We start from the raw sequence: 22,881 nt of genomic DNA on the forward strand, positions 1-22,881 counted from the left end.
TCTCAGATAAAATGACTCATTTTTTTTTTTTGAGACAGGGTTTCTCTGTGTTGCTTTGGAGCCAGTCCTGGAACTAGCTCTTGTCGACGAGGCTGGCCTCGAACTCGCCTGCCTCTGCCTCCTGAGGGCTGGGATTAAAGGTGTGCGCCACCACTGCCCAGCTCAACTCAGTATTTTTTAAAAGTTATTTTATTTATGTGAGAGTTTTCCTGTATCTATGCCTGTGCACCATGAAAGCCTGGTATCTGTAGAAGCCAGAAGATGGTGTTGGGTACCCTGGAACTGGGGTTACAGACAGTTGTAGCTGCCATGTGGGTGCTGGGAATTAAACCCAGGTCCTCTGGTAGAGCAGTCAGTGCTCTTAACCACGGAGCCATCTCTGCAGCCCATATTCAATATTTTAACCCATGTTTCGTTTACTTAGATCTTCCTTCTATTGCCTAACAGAAAAAAAAAACACTTCCCACTGCAATAAAACAGTGGGTTGTTTTTTGTTTTGTTTTTGTTTTTGTTTTTTTTTTTTGGACTCTCCTGTTCTTGTTTTCCAAAGCACTGCATGAATAGTTAAGTGCTCTGGCTTGAAAGGCTTTTCCTAGGGGCTAATTTTCTCACTGCTCTGTACCAAGCAGGCCCAGGGGCCTTACCAGTGTCCCCATATATCATCCTTATGAAAGCTACACAGTAGATAGACTTTCGAACACATGATCAATCTAACAAAGAATTGGTTCTTTGAAAAGATACACAAGGAAGAGTCAGATGGCTCAATGGGTAAAGGCACTTGCCACCAAACCTGAAATCTGAGTTCAATGTCCAGAACCCACATGGTGGAAAGAGAAACCCAATGCCCACCAGCTGTCCTCTCATATCCTCATTTCCACGGTGGCACGTGCACACACACACACACACACACACACACACACACACACGCTCACACTCTAAATTTTAAAATGTAAATTTGAACAAATTAAAAAGGAAGAAAAACAAGTGTGATGAACAGTCGAATTAGCCCAAGTAAATAAGGAAGATGAGGAAACCTACTTGAATTTTGGGAAATGCTGAAGAAATAGATATTTCTGTATGCATGTCACCTACCCAAGTGGCTCTGCGCGGTAGAGAAGAGGCTGACATCATCTGTGACCTCCCTGCCTGCTTCGTTAGGAAAGTGAGCAACTCTGACTCCAGACAAGTTCTGGACAAGGGTGAAGAGGATATTGGTGGAAGGGTGAGTAGAGGGACTCCCTGTTTCACCCTCATCCTGGCTGTAGGGAGGGGGCGGGAAGAGAAGTGACAGGCAGCACAGTGTCCCTAAGACTCATGTCCATCCTCTCACCTGCTTCCTCCGCCCTTTCCAAAAAGAAAAAAAAAAAGGATGTCTTGTCCAAGAGATACATTTTTAAGCTTTTCTTTGTGTCTTCCATGTCCTGCCTCCCAATTCCACCCACCCCCAGATTCATATTTTTAGTCTAATTTTGTTCTTTCTCTTTCTTATAAAGAATGATAGAAGTATACTCACTCTCACCCATAGTTTCAAAGCCTGAAAACCAACTGTTTTCCCATTTCCTTTGGCAGACACCTACTGTGATAGGATTCGAAACCATAGTCTACAGATCCCTGTCAGTAAGGACTCATATTTCATCACGAAAACCTTTGTGTTGATTTCAGGATGGCTCCTTGCTAGAGGAGTAACTTGGTTCTGTATGCTGTATGTGTCTGACCTCTGAAACATTTTAGTCATACTGATTTTAGATTTAAAAAAATTGAAGATTTGCCAAATGGTGCAATTGGGGAAAGGCTCACAAAGCACCCTCACAGCGCCCTGAAAACAGCGGATCTGTTTTCTTCACCTAGGTGAACAAGAGTACTTCTTAGAAGTCCCCAGGCAAGTGAGCTGAAGCCAGGCATTGTGAATGACAGATGGGCTAAGACACGGTTGCAGCTTACACGACGAACTGAAAGCCAATAGCCTCGTTATATAAGTTGCTAAAGGAAGAAAGGCTAAGCTGGGGGAAAGTGGGCAGAACAGACAGCTAGGGGACTCGTGGGGAATGCTAAAGAAATATCCACAAGCATGAAAAATATCAAAAATGTTCACTGAAAAATATCTTCATGAATTCAACCTTTTCAAAAGCAGATATATTTCCTAGCTCTGTAGGCTGTTTTTACCCCGTTTAACTACAGGGTCAGAAGCAGCAATGACCTCTAGTGAAAGTGACTCCATCCAGACTGCAGAATTCGTTCTCTAAGTATCCTCCCCCAGGAGAAGACTCTCCGACCAACGTGCTCCATTTATGGCTCACGGAAAATGCCAGGTAAGCCTGAGTTTCTTGTGTCAAACTGAGGAGAGTTCAAAGACTGGCAGGGAAATGGCCAGAGGACACAGAGGTTGACTTGAAAGGGCTCCCAGTGGGTCAATCTGAAATCAGCAGCATATCAAAAGGGAATGATAAGGGAAGTATGAATTGAAACGCTCCAATGTCACAATGCCATGAGTCTATAGTGCTACTCAGGGTGGAGTCAGGGAAAGGCAAGGAAAAGGTTAATTTACCTTGGTCAATTTAGAGGATACCCTGTGGAAATGGACACTAGGAGGGGTTGTGCGACACTATTCCTGGGAAGACGTGAACCCCTACACACCCCAGGCAGAAAACTGATGGTTGACTAAAAGAACGGCAAAAGTCTTTACAACATGGCGAACCAATGAATTTACTCAAGGGGAGGGGCTAGAAGTCCAAAGGCGGCCTCATCATGGTGGGTGACACAAAACCTGGAGCCCTCAAACACCCTGTGTGACTCGCAGGCAGCTCCACGGGTCACAATCTTCCCTCAGCAGCCCCTAGAATGAAAGGGACCTTGTGACTTCCTGAGTTAATGAAGATTCCATGTTTTTCTTCAGAGGAGACTTCTACACAATGGGTGTTACAACTCCTACAAAAATCAAAACCGAAAACTGTGTCTGAATTCACACCAAGGAAGAAAATGTAGCACTGTTTAAATAATCTCTCTGGACCTTACAACAGCCTTCTGAGATGGGTCCGATTATTATCGTCATCCATAAAAAGGGGGATTCTGGAGTAGGAGACTGCCTATTTGTTTCCCAGCTGCCCAGACCTGAATAATCACACAGAAACTATCTTAATTACAACACTGCTTGGCCAAGAGCTTAGGTGTATGCCTACCTAGCTTAAATTAGCCCATTTCTATTCATCTGTGTATCGCAATGAGGCTGTGGCTTATCGGAAAGGTTCCGATGGTGGCGTCTTTCTCCTTAAGCAGCTACATGGCGTCTCCCTGACTCCACATACTCTATCTCTGTTTGGATTTCCTGCTTGGCTGTACTCTGCTAAGCCATTGGCCAAATCAGCTTTATTCATCTACCAGTAAAAGCAACACATATACAGAAGGACATCTCACATCATCAATGATGACATAAATGAGGGAAATTGTAGAAGCTTGAAATGTCAGTGAGAATGGAGAGGATGGAATTTACTGTAAAGACAGGTGAATACAGACAACATAGGACACCAACAGGGTGTGCACATGAAAGAACAGAAAGGTGATACGAAACCCTGGTTCCTGTGAATGAGAACCCCCATTCATAAAAGACAGAATGTGAAGGAAACAGAATGTATTAACTTGTTTAACCGCTGTCACTTGGATCCCATATGTGCCTGAAAGTGCTGTGGGTTTTGGAGACACAGCAATAAACAGTAGCAGCAGAATTCCTTCTCTTATAAGGAGAGGTATAGGGAAGGGTTTGGATGAAGGAAAGGAAAAGAAAAATGTTGTATTTAAATCACAAAAGAAAAATAAAATAGTAACTTCTAAAATTCTTCTTGAGTGATCATTCTAAGATCTGGAGAATAAAGAAATCAAAGAATCATTCAGATGAGTTTTCAACATGCTCATTGGTTTAAAACCCAGGCATAATATGGAAGTTAGATAGGCCCTGGCAAACTTCTGTGTGTAAAAAGAGATTAGATTTCTGAACGTGACTAAGGTTAGCCGTGCACAGCGTATCGTGTCAAAAGAACAAGCTGAAGGTGGAACCCAGGAAGCGGCAACATGTAAAAGAAGTAGAAAAAGGTTCTCATACAGGTAAGAGAAAACCTACATAGAAACAATAAACACTGTCACAGTCTGAACGTGAAATGTCACCATGAGCCCGTGATTGAGCACTTGGTCTCCAGATAATGACAGTATGTGGGAAGACTCTAGTAAGCTGTGCCTCACTGAAGAGATTGCTTATATCAGGAGTCAGAGATCAGGGTAAAAATCTGATCGATCAGAGAAGCAGCAGAATAGTGACCATCACCCTCCTCTGGCTCTGCTTCCTTGATCCAAAAGGGTCCACAAATCTTTCTAAGCCCCTCCCCACTACTTCCTATGTCTCTCTATATGTTCTCAGTCCTCCAAAACCTCTATGGCTAATTTTGGTCAGCTAGTAGCTAACTCTGTCCTCTGATTTATGGTAGTTTTATTATCAGTCTTGAAAGTGTCAGAGCACAACCAAAATATCCCACAACACCTCACTGAAGGAACAGGCCATGAGGTACATGCATTTGGGGTTATAGGGGTGCCAGTCCCTTTCTCTTTTTTTCCTCTCTGTCTGTTATAAGGTAGAGAACCTTCTCTACCACACATCTGACACCATGGGACCAAAAACCATAGACTAAACCCTTTGAAACCTTAGGTTAAATGCTTTCTCCTATAAGTTATCTCTGTCAGTCATTCTGAAATGAGAAATCTAACCGGAAAGAGGAGAGTTGCAAGAACAGGGCATTAACATCAAATAGGGCTGATGGATGAGAAAGTATTGAGTCTGTGACAAAGATGGTCTTTATGATCACGGCCAGCACAGTCTCCAGAGAGTTCTGAGCCAGAAGGCCAACAGTGGGGGATGGAAGGGTGCACTGAGGACTAACTAGAAGAAAAGGCTTCATTCAACTTTTCTGTTTCAAACTTAAAGCAAAGAAACAGAAGCGAGAAGAGATCCAGAGGGTGAAACGTCAACTTTAAAAATCAGGAACAATTCCCTGTGTTTATGAGTTCACGGGAAAGAGTCACTGAGAGAGAGGTGGGAGATAAAAGATATTTTTTAAATGCAAGAACTATCTGGGGAGAGAGAGCAGCAGAAATCAGACCACTATCATCTTGCTTCTTCTCCTGGATCTGGGACAGAAATCAGATTTCATCAAAAATCAACTCAAGGACACTTTTACCATACAGTTCTCACACCTGAGGGCCAAGGGTCATGGTGGAAGAGGAGACAGAAAGATTTGAAGAGCAGAGCATCAGGATATTTGTGTAAAAGGCCCTTAGACCTTAGCACAACTGACTCCATGATGGAAGTATCATTCAAGACAAAAAACTCAGCACCTAGACAGCATCACTTGTCAAAATGAAAATAAAGACCTAATCTTTCAAAGTCTATACTATGTTAACTGTACTTTGTTAACTGAACTATGTCAACCCAGGATAAAGTTTTTGTGGTTAACAGAAAGGCTCAGGGATACACTGGGACCCAGAACACCCGGTGTTGTAGCTAGATGACTAATAAGGACTTTCTATGGGCTTAACCCCTTGTCTTAGTAATCTTCTCTGTAGGATACCCGACATGGTGAGACTATGTCTTCTAGCAATGTCTGAAGTGTCACCAGCCTGACCTCCTAATCATGAGCTAAAAAGGACAACGATAGACACACTAACCTAGACAGGAAAGCCTACAACCCTACACAAAGAACTACAGATCACCAAAGAGTGGAGAGAGAAAGGGGGGGGGGGTTCTCTTCAAGAAAGAGCACACCAACTGATTTTCCTATTCCAAACTGTCGGCTCTGAAAAAAACACATGCAAGTAACATTACACAGACTCCACAGGTTGCATTTATGTATATGTCAGGTTTCAAACCCGGGACAAGATTTGAACACCTTGTTCTAAGAACACGAAAGCTTGCTTGCCAAGGAAACTTGGCCCAAGAGACTCCAACTAATAACGTATGAGTCTTTCCACCACCCAAGCTAGCAAACATGCTGGACATGAAGGATGTGTCTGGCATTGTGTACTCTTCACATCTTCTCTTCCCTCCAACTTCATCCCATGGTGCTATGGACCCAGCTTAGAGGCAATGCTATCCCTGGAGAGATGCATGTCTTCACTTAGGCCACACGGCTTTGTTTGTCCCATGTTTTAGGGGTGAAACTCAGAGCCTAGCAAGCATGTAATCCCTCTAGTTTGCCACACAGCCTCTAGGCTTCACAGCTGGGATTTGAACTTAGGTTCCCAACTCCAAAAAGGCTGAGTATCAAAGTGGACATGGCTACAAGGTTCTCCCTGCATCTCTCAGTCCCCACCTGGCTCGTATACCCCACCCTCTACTCTCAACTCTGCAGCCAGGGTGATGGGCTGCTCTTCCCTATATAATCCAACTATTTCGGTTGTCTCCTCTCTTTGTACCTTTGGGCCTCCTGGCTGCTGTACCTGGACCACCTCTCTCTCCTTTTCCTCCCCTTCTCCTCAATTGGCCGAGCTCAGTCTCTGTGTCCACCCTGGACTCTCCCAGATGTCCCTGCCTCTGGCTATGCTTTCCCACATGTCTATAATAAACTTTCTCCTCCACCATTCCTAGGACCTATCATGTTTCCTTTCCTTGTTATTTCTTTTTTTCATTCAGTATACTACATATTAAATATATATTATAAATGAACAAATAATGCAAACAGGCCATAAATTTGAAGAGGAAGAGAAAGGGCAGATGGGAGCGTTTGGAGGAGTAGAAGGGAAGTGATGTAATTGTGTTCTAGCCTCAAAAAATAAAAGAAATAATTTAAAATTTTTTTTCAACTTAAAATAGACCATAATTTAATGTAGGGCTTTAAACTGAACTGCTAGAGAAAAACATAGGGGGACCACTTTAAGGTGTTGGTATAGACGGTGATATTCTGGCTAAGACCTCCAAATCACAGGAAACAAAAGCAAAAGGAAAAAAAAATGAGATTCTGACAAACTAAGAAACTCTTATCAAAGAACAGCCAATAAAAAAAGCTCAAGTGAAAAGAGAGAGAACCAAAGAAAGAAGCCAGAAGTCAGCTCCACATCTGACAGCAAACGCGTGAGGGGGGGGGGGCGGAGTGGCAGGGATGAAGCTGCCATTGAGAGTGAGAACAAGTTCTGGTGTTTGTCTGCGTCACAGGTGCCTGGATCCCTACCATCCTCCACACACCACCCCAGCACAGAACCCTCCACCCATGACCCAGTACAGACAAAAAAAAAAAAAAACCCACACATGGCCCAGCACGGAATCCTCACCCACAACCCAGCACAGAAAAAAACCTCACACATGACCCAGCACAGAAAAAAAAAAAAACCCAGGTATGACCCCGCACAGAAAGAACCCACACACACGACCCAGCACAAAACCCTCCACGCACGACCATGCACAGAAAGAACCCCCACGCACGACCCAGCACAAAACCCTCCACCCATGACCCCGCACAGAAAGAACCCCCACGCACGACCCAGCACAAAACCCTCCACGCACGACCCCGCACAGAAAGCACCACGGGTGACTAGATCATTCTGACGTGGCCCTCAGGCTCAAGTGTAACTGAAATCCCTAGGGACTCTTCAGCTGGCCAAGGCTGATGCTCTCCGAGACTGAGACTTGCAGAGTGTCTAGCTAAGGACATGTGAGAACAACCATGCACGGATTCAGAGTCCCTGAGAGTGAAATAATATCAAACAGCATTCCCCTGCAGAGAAATTTGAGCAACCTTAATAGCCAGACCTCCTGAGAACATGAAAGCTTTGCTTGCCAAGAAAACTTGGCCCAAGAGACTCCAGCCAATAAAATATGAGTCTTTCCGCCTTCCAAGCTAGCAAACATGCTGGACATGAAGGATGTGTCTGGCACTCTGTACTCTTCACATCTTCTCTTCCCTCCAACTTCATCCCATGGTGCTATGGACCCAGCTTAGAGGCAATGCTATCCCTGGAGAGATGTATGTCTTCACTTAGGCTACACGGCTTTGTTCGGCCCATGTTTTAGGGGTAAAACTCAGAGTCTAGCAAGCATGTAACTGCTCTAGTATGCCACACAGCCTCTAAGCTGCACAGCTGGGATTTGAGCTTAGGTTCCCAACTCTAAAAACCTATAGTTATTGCTATGCACTGTATGTGAATCCAAAGTTGCTGAGGTTACAAATGACCAGTTTGAGATGTTAAGTTTTGTTTTATTTTAGGTTTTCTTTTTTCATCAAGGCCCAATAGTGATGTGGGATTCTTTTATGTATGCTATGAATATATTTTATTACCATTGGTTAATAAAGAAGTTGCTTCATCCTATGGCTAGGCAGAATATAGACAGGGAAGAAAAGAAGAAGAAGAAGAAGAAGAAGAAGAAGAAGAAGAAGAAGAAGAAGAGGAGGAGGGGAGGAGGAGGAGAGGGAGAGATGGAGGGAGGGATGGAGGGAGGGAGGGAGAAAGAGAGAGCAAGCAGAGTCAGGGAGATGCCATGTAGCAAAGAAGAAGGACACTCAGGAACTTTAAAGACCTTAGCCGTAGGCCACAGCCTTGTGGTGATATACAGATTGATAGAAATGGGTTAATTTAAGATCTAAGAGCTAGCTAGGAATATGCTAGAATCATTGGCCAAAGAGTGTTGTAATTAATATAGTTTCTGTGTGATTATTCGGGTCTGGGTGGCCGGGAAACTAGTGAGCAGTCTCTTTCTACACCATAGGTCCTAATGCTGTGCTCTACCACTGAGCTACACCCCTGGCTCCACAGCATAGGTCTTTTTCATTTTGTTTTGTTTTGTTTTTTGAGATAGGGTTTCTCTGTGTAGCTTTGGAGGCTGTCCTAGATCTCACTCTGTAGATCAAGCTGACCTCGAACTCACAGAGATCCTCCTGCGTCTGCCTCCCAAGTACTGGTATTAAAGGTGTGCACCTTCACCATCCAGCTATAAAGGTTTTTCAATACTGCCTCTCTAGAAAGGTACTCTTAGATTCTATTATGAAAATCTTCTAGAAATTGAATGAACCTAGAACATATTGGTAAAACACCTTTCTTAGTTATCACCTGGCTATCCTCCCTGCACTAAGGGGTGGAAGTTGCTCCCAGGCTCCACAGAGAGTTTTAGCTAACGAGCTGCTGTTACCTGGAGCAGTGGGATGCACAGCAGGGCTAGAGATGATGCAGCTCTAAGCGGTCACTCACAGCCTGAGGGATTCTTAGTCATTAAAATGTATCCTTAGAGTCACTGTAGATAAGAATTTCATGAGAAATCAGCAGGAAGCAGAGTCGGAGGGCAGTAAAAGACAGTGTGTGTGAGTGTGTGTGTGTGGCAGGCAGAGGATAACCTCCTGTGTGTGTGTATGTGTGTATGTGTATGTGTGTGTGTATGTGTGTATATATGTATGTGTGTATATGTGTATGTGTGTGTATGTATGTATATATGTATATATGTATGTGTATGGCAGGCAGAGGACAACCTCCTGTGTGTGTGTATGTGTGTGTACATGTATGACAGGCAGAGGACTACCTCCAGTGTGTGTATGTATGTGGATGTGTATGTATATGTTTATGTGTGTATGTATATGTTTATGTGTGTATGTGTGTATACGTGTGTATGTGTGTGTACATGTATGAAAGGCAGAGGACTACCTCCAGTGTGTGTATGTGTGTGTATGTATATGTTTATGTGTGTATGTGTGTATACTTGTGTATGTGTGTATATGTATGTGTGTATAAATGTATGTGTGTACGTGTGTATATGTATGTGTGTATATATGTATGCGTGTACATGTATGTGTGTATATGTATGTGTGTATATGTATGTGTGTATGTGTGTGTAGCAGGCAGAGTACAACCTCCAGTGTCATTCCTCAGGTGCCACCCACCTTGTTGTTTTGAGACAAGATCTATACTTTCCTGAAGCTCACCAAGTAGGCAAGGCTGGCTGACAGAACCCACCTGTCTCTACGCCCTCCCAGTACGGGAATATGCACACACCACCATGCTCATCTTTTTTATTTCTTCAGGTCACGTGAATGCACACACTTCACTTTAGATATCTTCCCAGGCCTTAAAATGCATCTTTAATACGTATGTTAAACATAAAAGTTAAGGGAAAGAAGGTACTTGGGAAGAAAGCCAAGCGCTCCTGAGACTTGAGGAGGTGTGAGTTCCTCAGAGAGGGAGCCTGACTTCAGCATCTTACAAAAGCCACATACACCATTAGATGAGTCTGGAGTCATTGTCTTTATCTTATGTATTTGTTTGTTTGTTTATGGGGCATGTATGCTAGGGCATGAGTGTGGGGATCAGGGGACAACTTGAGCGAGTCAGTTGTGAGGTGGTGGCAAATGCTTTTACCCATTTAGCCATCTTTCTAGTACCTGACACTATTACCTCTAAAGAGTTCCAGGGAACCCTGATGAGATTACAGGGTGGTTCTAACGAGGTACTTTGCAGGATTACAATCAACAAGGTAAAAGTCAAGACCAGTAGTTCTCGACTTGTGCGTTGCGACTCTGGAACTCGCTCTGTAGACCAAGCTGGCCTTGAACTCACAGAGGTCTGACCGCCTCTGCCTCCTGAGTGCTGAGATTAAAGGTGTGTGCCACCATTGACCAGCCTCAAAGTTGTGTTTTGAGGAACATGAGCATCCAGGCACTTATTTATTTTGTATTATAGTATGATTTATTATTACAGCTACAGACACTTCCCATAAGTGAGCCAGGAAAGAGAGAAAAGGAAGGTCCCCCAAGAACCTACACAGAACACTGTTACTGTGGGACAAAGACATTAATTCAATTAGCAATTAGCAAGTATTATTTGAGGACTGTGCACTGCCCAATAGGATAAAAACAGAATAATAAATGGAACAGACAAAAGTTCCTCCTTTCCAGCTTGTGTTCTATAAAGAGGGAACATGATAACTTGGCTCCAAGTGCGCTTATGGTGCCAGCAGAGGCTCTGACCATTTCTCATGAGCTGAGCATCCAGCTGAATAAACCAGACATGGGTCAAGTCAACAGCCACCCTCTCGGCAATCTTTAGGGTAATGCCTACAGCAATAAATGTGGTAATCCAACCTACAGCACCTGGTGCCCTGGAATGCAGCGCCTTTGGTTTTTCTTAAATACTTAAATACTGGTTTTTTATTTCCATTCATAGGAAACAACAGCTCTTTCTTCTCCTGGCCACACCTGGAATACTGCCACAGGCCTGGAAAAGAAGTGGATGTTTTGATGTGCTGATGTTTCAATGTTTTGATGAATTAATCTAGCATGCCAAAGCTCCCTCCCTCCTTGGATATCTCTGATGATACAATAAAAGTGGCTCGGAGATTCTTTCCTGGGCGATGGGTCGTTAAGGCCAATGTGGCTCACCAGACAGAGCCGGGAGCCTGTGGGACCACAGCCTTCGACTCTAACTGCTCTATCCGAATAAAAGATGCAACTCATAAGTGACTACAGTGTGTCGTTATTTATTTAGTCCCAGCAGAGACAAAACTAGAACTTCCCAGCTCTCTCTCATTCCTGTCTCATTTGTCTCTGTAATGCTGCATACACTCTGGTTCAAAGTGGATTAATGTGTGGATATTTGAGGCATAAATGCATCGAAGGAAAATATGGCTAGGTGGATAGACACAGACTACAGCACAGATAACGATTAGCTACCACCTGACTTATTGTCCTGCTCTACGCATCATTTCTACACTGTGGCCTTTGCTAGCTGGATGTGGATGGGGTCACACGCCTTTAATACCAGCATTCAGGCGGCAAGGGCAGGTAGATCACTGTGAGTTTGAAGCCAGCCTGGTCTATATAGTGTGCTTCAGGCTAGCCAAGAACATAGGGACACACACACACTCTCTCTCTCTCTCTCTCTCTCTCAAAAAGAAAGAAAAGTATCTTTTCTAAACACTATAAGACCAAACACGGTTAGCTATTTTTTTTGTTTATTTTGTTTGTTTGTTTTCGAGTCTAGATATCATTATGTAGACTGGGCTTATGTAGCTGGCCTTGAATTTACAATTCTGCCTCATCTCTCAAATGCTAGGATTATAGACATGAGCTACCATGCCCCTCAAGTCATTCTTATATAGAAAAGGACTATAGCAAATGATAGTGGATTAACTGACTACCACACTCCATTTCTCACTCCAAGGAACCAAGGTGGTGTGTAGCATCCTGCCTCAATTCCCACCACCGCTTTGAAAAGGCATTCCTTGAAGAAAAGGCTTAGGTTAGAACTGGGATGGAAAATGTGTAAGGTGAATCTGGAACATCTTTTCATGGGAGCAAATAAATTTTCAAAGGTCCATGGGATTGTGTGAAAAGAGCCTGAAGTGACCCCGAGAAGGCATTTGAACAATCTGAACATTTGAAAAAATGAATGTCCTAGGTTAAAATACTGCACATGTATATAAATATCTAATCATGTCAATAAGCTTAGAACCATTCTTTAAAATTGCATTAATGGGGTTGGAGAGATGAGTCAGTGGTTAAAAGCATTTCTTGCTCTTGTGGATGACCTTGTTTCAATTTCCAGCACCCACATGGTGGCTCACAATCATCTGTAACTCCAGACTCTCGGGGGATTCAATACCTTCTTCTGACTTCCTGGACACCAGCCACAAATGTGACGCACAGACAAACATGCAGACAAAACACTCAAACACATAAAATAGATAAATCCCCCCAAATTGTTTGTTATTATCACAGGTGTCAGGGGTCCCAAGCGAGCTGAAGACTGATGCAGACAACAAAGAGGAAGAAGCAGGCGTTAAGATAAGATGCGGCTACAGGTGGCAGTTGAGCCTCTCAATCTACTTCTTTCCATCCAATAGTAGCACTACTTGTGCTGGCTCCACAAGATCTTTGTGGGCATTAAACTGGAGTAATGAGCAATCCCAGGCATTAGAAAGTAGTATATCCATGTAAAGGTTAGCTGCTAGTTACTAGGTAAACATTTCCTAACTGACACAGAAATCTAAGGATTGGAAATTGATGCAGAACCAGAGGTGATTCCGTGCCCTCCGTCTCGCCTTGTCAGGGAGATGACTCCCTAAGGGGCTGCGTGTAGATTCTCTATTCCACTATAACTTGACATCTTAAAAGCTAAGCTGCCTTAGAGATACTGAAGCCACACCTTGCCAGAAATGGAGGGAACTCCCAAAAGCCCAGAGAATGATCTAAACTTCATGCCACGTATGTCCCCTAGGCTTTGCTGCTTAATGAGGTCCCTGTGGCTTATCATCACTGGGAGAAATCTCCAACGCTTTCAGATGCTACCTTGAGGGCTGGCCTCAATCCAGCCATGACTTATTATCTTACCAGTTTAGCTGAAGTAAGAAGTCCCTGCCCAACTAAGCAGCCAAGGAAACAGAATCCAGCCTGCCCTTCATAAGGAGACAGGATCAAGTCTAAAATCTAGAGCAGTCGTTCAAAGGTGTGAGTCACAGGCCTCCTGAGCCTCAGGGCTGTCTGAAGGCACTAACATGAGAAAACACACAAGGAGTTGAATATTTAGGAGCAAGTAGGCCAAAATTTAGTAACTTCTCTTCATGATAACCCTGAGAGAGAAAATTGAGTGCTGTCTCACGTTCCCATCTCCTGCACCCGAATGTGGAATACATCCATCGTCTACTAACTGAGTCAAATGACTTGGTTTGTCTGCCAGCAACCAAGTTCTTAGACTACTCTGTTGTCAATGATATGATCACCATGATAGTTTTGGTGGTCTGTCTGAATCTCGATCCTTGTCTCCTGCTGACCTCTTTCTTACCCCTAATTCTCTTGACTGGACTTGTGGGTGGCACTTAACCTGATTCACGGGTCTTCTCCAGACTTTTCCAAATTACAGACTGAGTAGCCAACCTCTTTAGGGTAGGGATCTTAAAGAAGAAGATATAGGAGTTGTAATAAAAGCTTGTGTTTTCTGTTATGTGTTCAGCAAGAGCCAATTCAGTAAAGTTACCTTGTGTAAAAAGAGACTCAAAAGGACTTCAGATGATATTTGAACCCCGCATGTCCTAATGTCCACCTGTACCTTAACCATCCTATGGAGTAACTAACCAATACATTCTTGAGTTGGCAACCTGTAAGTTTCTTTTCTCTTCGAAGCCATGGAGACTGGGTTTCTATTACTTAGAACCATCTAATTTAATTAATACATATATATTATTAATTTGTTGATTTTCTCTTATATGGATGATATTTTGCCTGTATTTTATATGTGCACTGTGTGAATGCCTGTTGCACACAGAGGCCAAAAGAGGATACAGGTACCCAGGCGCTAGAGTTACAACTGCCATGAGGGTACTAGGCACTAGACCCAGGTCCTCTACAAGAGCAATAAATATCTTTAACCACTTTATTTTATTTATTTATTTTATTTAAGGGGATATCTTGCCCCTTAAATAACATATTATTTATTAGTAACTTATTACAAATACCATTTGTGGGACAGAAAAGGAACTCAGTAGCCAACTAACATTTCTACTTCACCTTTGTAACAATTCCTAATTCCCTTCTCTCTCTGGACTCTTCATTTGCTGTGTGACTTTCATGTCATTGCCAGACTAAATAAATGTCTTTCCTTGTCTAAGGCCATGCCACCCTGACTGTGCCTGATCATGTCTGAATACTTCTTCCTTGAAAGATTCTTCCTGTCTCCCACATGTCATTCCCTCCTGCCGCTAGAGTATCCTTCCATGAGCCTGTTTCCTAGCTATCACATCACATGTAACAATTCATCCACTAACTTCTTTTCACATCTCTCTCAAGCTAAAACGTGACACTCTCCAGGTCAGATGCCCGGGTTCAGCCAACTGTAACACCCCAGTTCCACGTGCATTCCTGAAATCCTGCAGGTGTCCACTGAGTATTCAGTCCCCTGGCAAATCATCAGGATGGAGCTGACAGAGTCTCTCTGTCAGACTTACCTTGACTTTCTTAGGGGAACTGATCCCCACCTCAGCAGCGCATTTGAACTGAAGAGATGCCATCCACCCATATCTCAGTTCCTAAATATCCATAGCATGTGAGTTTGCCAAGATGTTACACTGCAGAATTTCCAATAGCTTAGGTACAGAAATAAAAGAAGGGTGTTCCTGGGACTGGGGAGAAGGCTCAATTGGTAAAGTAGCTGCCTGACAAACATGAGAACATGAATTTGGATTCTAGCACCTACATGAAAAGCCAGGCATGGTGGCATGCACCTGTCATCCCAGCGCTGGGGAGCAGGTATAGTGGGAGGCTGCTTCTTCATTTCCCAGCAGCCCAGACCCAAAATAATAACACAGAAATTGTATTAAGTAAAACACTGCTCAGCCTATTAGCTCAGGATTTTTATTAATTAACTATTTCATCTTAAATTAATCCATTTCTATTATTCTATGTATTGCCACAGCACTGTGGCTTATCGGGTAAAGTTCTGGCATCTGTCTCCTTCGGCAGCTACATGTGTCTCTTTGACTCTGCCTACTCTCTCTCTTTACATTTCTGGTTGGATTTTCTTCCTGGCTTTACTCAGTTAAGCCATTGGCAGAAAGCAGCTTCTTTATTAACCAATGGCAATAAAACATAGTCACAGCATACAGAGGGGAATCTCACATTGAGGGGGTCAGGTGGGAACAGACAAAGGTCTGGAGTTCATTGGCCAGCCAACTATGCTGAATCAGTGAGAGACCCCAACTCAAACAATGTTTTGAGGTTTTGGGAGGGCAGGGAATTTGGGAGGAACTGGAGTTACAGAGGTTGTGAGCCACCGTGTGGGTGCTGGGAATTGAACTCTAGTCTTCTGGAAGAGCAGCCAGTGCTCTTAACCACTAAACCATGTCGCCAGCCCCAATCTCTGTTTTGTAAACGATCTCTTAGTTCTGCTTTGTCCGGTGTTTTCCTCTTCTTTAGACTGAGGTTGCTGTTGAGATGGAGTGATGGACATGCTATCAGCCCGACTTCACACTGACTATGCTAAAACCCCCTTCTCCAGTGTGTAGGACCACTCTCCATGCCTCACTGCAAAACTACTTTCCCCTCCACCTCCTCACACTCCCCACCGCACAATCAAATCATTAGGCCATGGGGTAGGTACTCTCGCCTCCCTCTGGAACATCATCATATTTGGAACCCATGAATTCACGACTTGGGTTTCCTTGCAAAACTGTGAAATGCTGGGTTGATTGATGGCTGAAGATCTTGACTGAGGTTACCTAGAGTTCCAAATGTCCTCCTTAAATTCTAACAGCAACAATAATCTTGAAAATAAGGCTTATAATTGAAGAGCCAGTTTTCTATAAATACTGTGTGCCTCGGTGGTACGAGGTATGAGAAGGGTGACGGAAATGTGGCTGTGGACATAAAAAGACTCAGCATTCAGGATGACTCGAAGCAGTAGGAGAGGAAAGATGATGTAACTACGTAAAAAAAGAATATTTTTTCTGCCCCAAACAATATAAAGGTTAACTAGGAAGTAGTTTGGGTGTGATCCAATCATCTGAATATAGAATATTTGAAGAAGACTGTCCAGGATAGGACTCTCTCTAGACATTCCAGTGACAGTCACTCGCAATGACAAACAAGAAATGGGCATAGGGCATAAAGCTCTGGGCCTCACTTCTGGGTGAAGACGAAAAGAAACACACCAATGTTCTTCATGGCATAGAAAAAAGCCCAAAACAACCCTAGCCTGCAGCATGGCTCAGAAAAGCCTCTCAGAACGTACCAAGAGGGGTTCAGAAGTAGCTTAGAGAGAATTAGAGGATTGGAGCTGCCCTGAAGAAGGCCAGTGGCCATGGTGATCATGGAGTAGGTCATTATGCAAATGTCTCACTGTGAATACAGCAGGAGGGTGCAGGAAACAAAAGTCATCAAGTGTGAGACATTTCAGTGGAAGTCACCCATAGACAGATATCAGTAACTATGGACTATGGATGTCTAGTCTTAGATTCTGTTCCACGATCCCAGGGCAACACATTAGCCCTGTGACTGTAGGAGGAGGGCCTGCTTGTTCTTCCAGGCGACCCAGCTAGCTTACACCCAAAATAATCACACAGAAACTGTATTTATTAAATCACCACTTGGCCCATTAGTTCTAACTTCTTATTGACTAACTCTTACATATTAATTTAACCCATCTCCTATTAATCTGTGTATGACCATGTGACAGTGGCTTACAGGCAAAGTTTCAGCATGTCTGACTCTGGTGGCTCCATGGCATCTTTCTGACTTTACCCTTCTTCCTCCCAGCATTCTGTTTAGTTTTTCCCACCTAGCTAAGTTCTGCCCTGCTCTAGGCCCAAAGCAGTTTCTTTATTCATTAATGGTAATTATAGCACACAGGGAAGACTCCTACATCACCTCCCCAAAAAGGATGGACCTATGGCAAAGCAGAACTTAGGTAAGCAGTAAAATATAGGCTGGGAGGAAGAAGGGCAGAGTCAGAGAGATGCCATGGAGCTGCCAGAGTCAGACATGCTGAAACTTTGCCAGTAAGCCACTGTCACAGGGTGATATACAGATTAATAGAAATGGGTTGTTTGTTGTGGCCTGCTTCAGACCCGGGTTTCCTATGCACCTGCATGTTTTTCCTCTCTATGCAAACTAACTCTCTGGAGCTAAATGCAGAAGGGTGAGGGTGCACACACAGACGAGAAGGCCTATTGAGAAGGAAACACAAAGGACATTGTCCACAAGGTCCCATACCACAGGAGCGTCTGGCATTGGCTCTGCCACCAATGGGCAAGAACCATCTTGGGAAAGCTACTTCAGTCTGCATCAGCCTCCATGTCTTTACCTGCAAAGGGGAAACAACAGCAGCTCCAGCCTCACAAGCTTTTGTTGCACACATGGAACGGGCTGGCCGCTCTAGAGCGAGAGCTGCATGAACCGTGGCTCTTTTTATTGGCTCTAAGTCACCCTTGATGCTAAGAATGGAATACACAGCTACGTAGTTTCTATTCACAGCAGCTGGGTTAGACAAACAGGGCTCTGATGGAGGAAGGTCATTGGTTAATTATAATAAAGAAACTGCTTGGCCCTCATAGGTTAAAACATAGGTGGGAGGAGTAAACAGAACAGAATGCTGGGAGGAAGAGGAAGTGAGCTCAGAGGCCATGCTCCCCGCTCCCAGGCAGACGCCATGAAGCAAGCTGCCAGGTCAGACATACTGAATCTTTCCCGGTAAGACTGATGCTACACAGATTATTAGAGATGGGTTGATATGAGAATTAGCCTGTAAGGGTAGAGTTAATGGGCCAAACAGGGTTTAAAAGAATACAGTGTCCGTGTAATTATTTCGGGGCATAAGCTAGCAGGCAGCCGGAGTGCTGGGGACGCAGCCCCACAGCTCCTATTACAACAGGGCTCGTGTATGGAAATGATAGTGCATGCAGACTGCTGTCGTTTGAATAATACAGGGCGTGAGTTAGAGAAGAGCAAAGGAAGAAGTAGCTATAGAATTAGATGAAAATACAAATGGAAGAACAGGTGGGTAATTTTATTGCTATCACAAGCTAATTGGATAGAATTGGGAATACAATCCAAGTATCCTGATTCACGAGCAATAGTGCTCCATGACACTGTTTCGTGACACAACCCACACTGCAGGGATCTACAGCTGGAGAGTCCTCTGGACAAGTCGCACACTTCCCGTGCATTATCTCATTAAATCTTCATAATGGGGAGTAACGGATTGCATTACCCCATACCAACGAGAACCCTGCGATACGGGAAGGGGAACAGTTTTCCCAAAGCTGTGTAGCCATGAAGTACGTGGTTCAGGGCTGCAGTGAAAGTTTTCAGTGACTTTTTAGAGGGATCATGGGGAGAGAGGAATAGGCTAGCTGGAATCAAGGGGACTGGCAGACTGTCTCTTCATGGTGGAAGTGGATGTTTGTACAAACATGAGGACCTGAGTTCCTACATAAACGCTTGGCATCGAGAGACAGGTGCCTGTAACCCCAGCACTGTGGGGCAGAAGCAGGCACATCCTCAAAGCTCGCTAGCTAGCCACTTCTAGTCAAAACAGAGAGTTCTAGGCTCACAAACATACACCCACACACACAAATCAAAGCTGAAAACCAGAGTTCCACAGTTCAGAGTTACACACAACGCTCCACAGAAGCCAATGTGAATGTCAGTACTTCTTCACAGCACAGAGTGCTGTGCTCCCCCCACAACCCAGAGTGCGCTCTTCTCAGTGTGTATTTGGATTCTCTCCAACATGAAAATCAAAAAGAAGAGCAAGTATTGGGGAAAGCAGAAACTTGCAAGAATATGAAGTACTCTGGACCCAAGCTAGAAAAACATCCACTCAAAAACAGTTACATCCAATCACACAAATTCCCCAGTGTAGTCATATAGTGCACCCCAAATAAAAGCTAGAACTTTCTGAGGGGGGTCAGTGAGCCCTAGCCTGCAGGTCCCCGCCCCCGTTTGGGCAATAGAATTTTTTTGCTCTGCAGCAAACATGCTGACTGAGACCAAGATCAATCCTACGATCCACAGAGTCTAACATACTCACCAGGCCCTTTACCTAAAGAATTCTCTAATTTCTACTCTTAAAAAAACCCACACTGAGCCTAAAATGTCTGCCGTCTGTCCCTTTGCAGGAAACATGACAGCTCCTGCCCTACATTATACGTTCAAAGGAAGCCAAGGCTTTGCTTGCATATTTGGCTGATGCCTTTGTCTTCTGCATCTAACCATACACAGCTGGGTGCTGATGAATATTTAACAAGCAGTTGGACAAACAGATAGCTTAACCTCGGTTTTCATCATATGTAAAACAGGGATAATTACACTGCAAACATCTAATGATATTTGAGAAGAAAAAAAGTTAACATTCAAGAAAGCATCTCCTAAGTATTTATAAACTGAGAAAAATGATCATTGATAGCATTATACTTATTTAAGTCACTGATGTTTTGTAAACATAAGTAAGTTGTGAACCCAGCTAAGTGAAATGACATTTCCTAATCTATGAAATCAGGATCATGACAATATAGGGTTGCAGAAAAGACAAATAGGGTAAAGTAAGGGTTTCCATTGCTGTAAAGAAGCACCATGTCCACAACAACTCTTGTAAAGTAAAATTTTAATTGGGCTGGCTTACAGTTCAGAGATTTAGTCCATTATTATCATGGTGGGACATGGCAACACGCAGGCAGATATGATGCTAGAGAATTAGCTAAGAGTCCAACATCTTATAGGCAACAGGAAGTGGTCAGTGACACTGGGCGGTATCTTGAGCATATGAGACCTCAAAGTCTGTCTCCATAGTGACACACTTCCTCCAATAAGACCACACCCACTCCAACAAAGCCACACCTTCTAATAATGCCACTCCCTATGAGCTTATGGGGGCCAACTACATTCAAACTACCACAGACAAGGTCAGCACAATGCCAAGAACAAATAGCAATTGCAATTGTACTTGAAGGCTGATTCCCACAGAGAATGAAGAAAGAAGGAATGGGGTTGGTTGGCTTTGTGTTGACTGGGTGGCTGGCATACCTTCATTTGGAGAAAGCTGGGACTGCCAATGCAGCTTGGCGGTACAGTGCTTGCTTTAGAATGACAAGGCCTTGGACTCCATTCCCAACACTGCAAAAATGGAAATTCAAAGCAGGAAGGGTAACTTCAGGAAGTCAAAAAAGGATAATGGAGAACTTAGAAGCCAGCTTAAGCAACACAGCGAGACAATATCAAGAGAGGAGTGGGGAGAGGGCAGGGAGGGAAGGAAGAGAACAGCAGAGATGGCTATAAGATAATAAGTTCAGATTTAGGGGCTGGAGAGAAGGCTCAGATTCCCAGCACTCACATGGCAGCTCACAACTATCTGTAAGCTCAGTTCCAAACGATCCAATGCCCACTTCTGACCTTCATGGGTCTACATGCATGTGGTGCACAGACATACATGCAGGTAAACCATGCCTTAAGATAATAAGTTATCCACCAGCCACAGATATATCAAGGGTATAAGAAGATCCAGACGTCTAGCAGGTGGAGAACATGTGAGTCTCAGGTGTAAAGATAAAAATCTGAAAGTTAGTTCCAGGACAGGCTCCAAAGCCACAGAGAAACCCTGTCTCGAAAAACCAAAAAAATAAAAAAATTAAAAAATCTGAAAGTTACCAGGAAAGAGTCAACTCTGAAACTCCAGAGCTTGGAACTCAGGGAAGAGAGAAAAGCAGACTTCAGCGCAACCCTCTGCTCATCTTCCTGCCTCTCAGAGTCTAATGTCTCTTCCCTTAGCAGAAAGTAAACATGTAATGAAATCCTTGAATTAGTAGGTTTCCTTACTGAATTAAGAAATGTCCAGAGACGAGAGAAGTCCCCTAACCTAGGATGTTAGATAAATATTCCCTGCTCTGGTTCCCTCAACATCCGACTTCACCAATATTTGTACTGAAAGGAAAAAATTCAATGATCTTTTTTCTATTTTGAAGAAAGAGAGTTATCAAAACTATCTCAATATTCTGTGAAACTATTTTTGGCATTATGAGCTGAGTATGTTTATTACATAATGGTCTCTATTTTACAGTTTCAATGGAATGGTGTCATTCATGGTTAAAATTAGTTGAGGACTGGAGATACAACTCAGATGAAGACTTTGCCTAGCATGTGTGAAGCCATGAACTTCTCCAATGCCTTGTAATCTGGATGTGGTGGCATGTGTGTGATCTCAGCACCTGGAATGCGGAGGCAGGAGGATATTTGGCATCATTCTCAAATGCACAGTTTTCAGCTAGCCTGGGGTCTACAGACAATGCCTCAAAACAAAATGATAGCACAAAAAAAATTCATTGAAATGAAAACTTTCACTTGAAATTTTTTCAAAAAGGGAAATTAAAAATATAATGCATGAGGCAGGGTCTGGTGGTGTATGCCCTTAATCCCAGCACTCAGGAGGCAGAGGCAAGCACATATCTATAAGTTTGAAGCCAGACTGGTCTATATAGTGAGTTCTTGGGCAGTTAGAAGCTGCATAGTGGGGTGTGTGTGTGTGTGTGTGTGTGTACTTCAAACATTCTGGAATATGTATCAATTATCCATCACCGACCAAGAGCCTATTCAATACTTACTGATGTATAAATGAAAGCAATGATGTATTTACTTACTGCTGTGAGTCAGAAGTTCATCCATGATTCACCAGTGGCAGCTGGTCTCTGTGCCACATCATCTTGGTGGGGTCAGCATATCGGAAACAGGTTTATTCATAAGCTAGTGGTGCTGACTGACAGCAGAGGTTCTTGAGTTCCATATACAGGGCCCCTCCTTCAAGCAAGACAATCTGAACATCATTGAGGCTGTCCTCCTGTTCCAAAAGGCAGGAAAAACAACCGTAAAGTCTTTGCAAGCTGACCAAGCATCTGTTGTGGCACTCTGTTGTGCCAGATTAAGTCATAAGTCTCACTGGATTTAAAGATGGAGGCCTCTGCTCCATCCTTCAGTGTGGGAGCTGTTTGACAAGGTATGGGAGGAGCTGACGAGCTGTCTGCGCATACAGCCTTATACAGATTGGTTTCCTCTAAAATGAATGCTTCCCTCCTTAGTACTGACCCAAGTACCGTGGATGCAAACAGTACAGAGGGCTGCCATAACTGACTGACAAAGCTAGCATGGACCCCAGCTTAACTGTCTTTCATGGTCCCATCTTTGGTATGATGCCAGCATGACTAGGAGAGTTCCAGATGTATGTGCTACATACATTCTATACGTGCATAGTATTCATGGGCTGCGAGAGAGGATGGATGGGATGATGGGAGGTGGACAGTGTCTCTACTACTGTTTTTTTCTCATGAAGATGTATGCATGGGGTGCATGCATGTGTGTGTGTGTGTGAGTGTGTGTTCTCATGCGCATATAT

General features: G+C 43.7%; 1 protein-coding gene across 1 annotated transcript in view; it reads right to left on the minus strand.

Annotated features, from left to right (window-relative positions):
- The window catches only part of Acsm4 (acyl-CoA synthetase medium chain family member 4), a 75,703-nt gene extending 53,458 nt beyond the window's left edge, over window positions 1–22,245 (minus strand). Inside the window, exon 1 of the mRNA XM_041666607.1 lies at window positions 22,133–22,245. The gene's annotated coding sequence lies outside the window, so the exon portion shown is untranslated. The remainder of the gene's footprint in view (window positions 1–22,132) is intronic.
- Window positions 22,246–22,881: the final 636 nt, after the last annotated feature.

The sequence above is a fragment of the Microtus oregoni genome, unplaced genomic scaffold (assembly GCF_018167655.1).
Source record: "Microtus oregoni isolate MIOR12 unplaced genomic scaffold, Mior012 000016F_ref0000370, whole genome shotgun sequence".
Lineage (NCBI taxonomy): Eukaryota > Metazoa > Chordata > Mammalia > Rodentia > Cricetidae > Microtus > Microtus oregoni.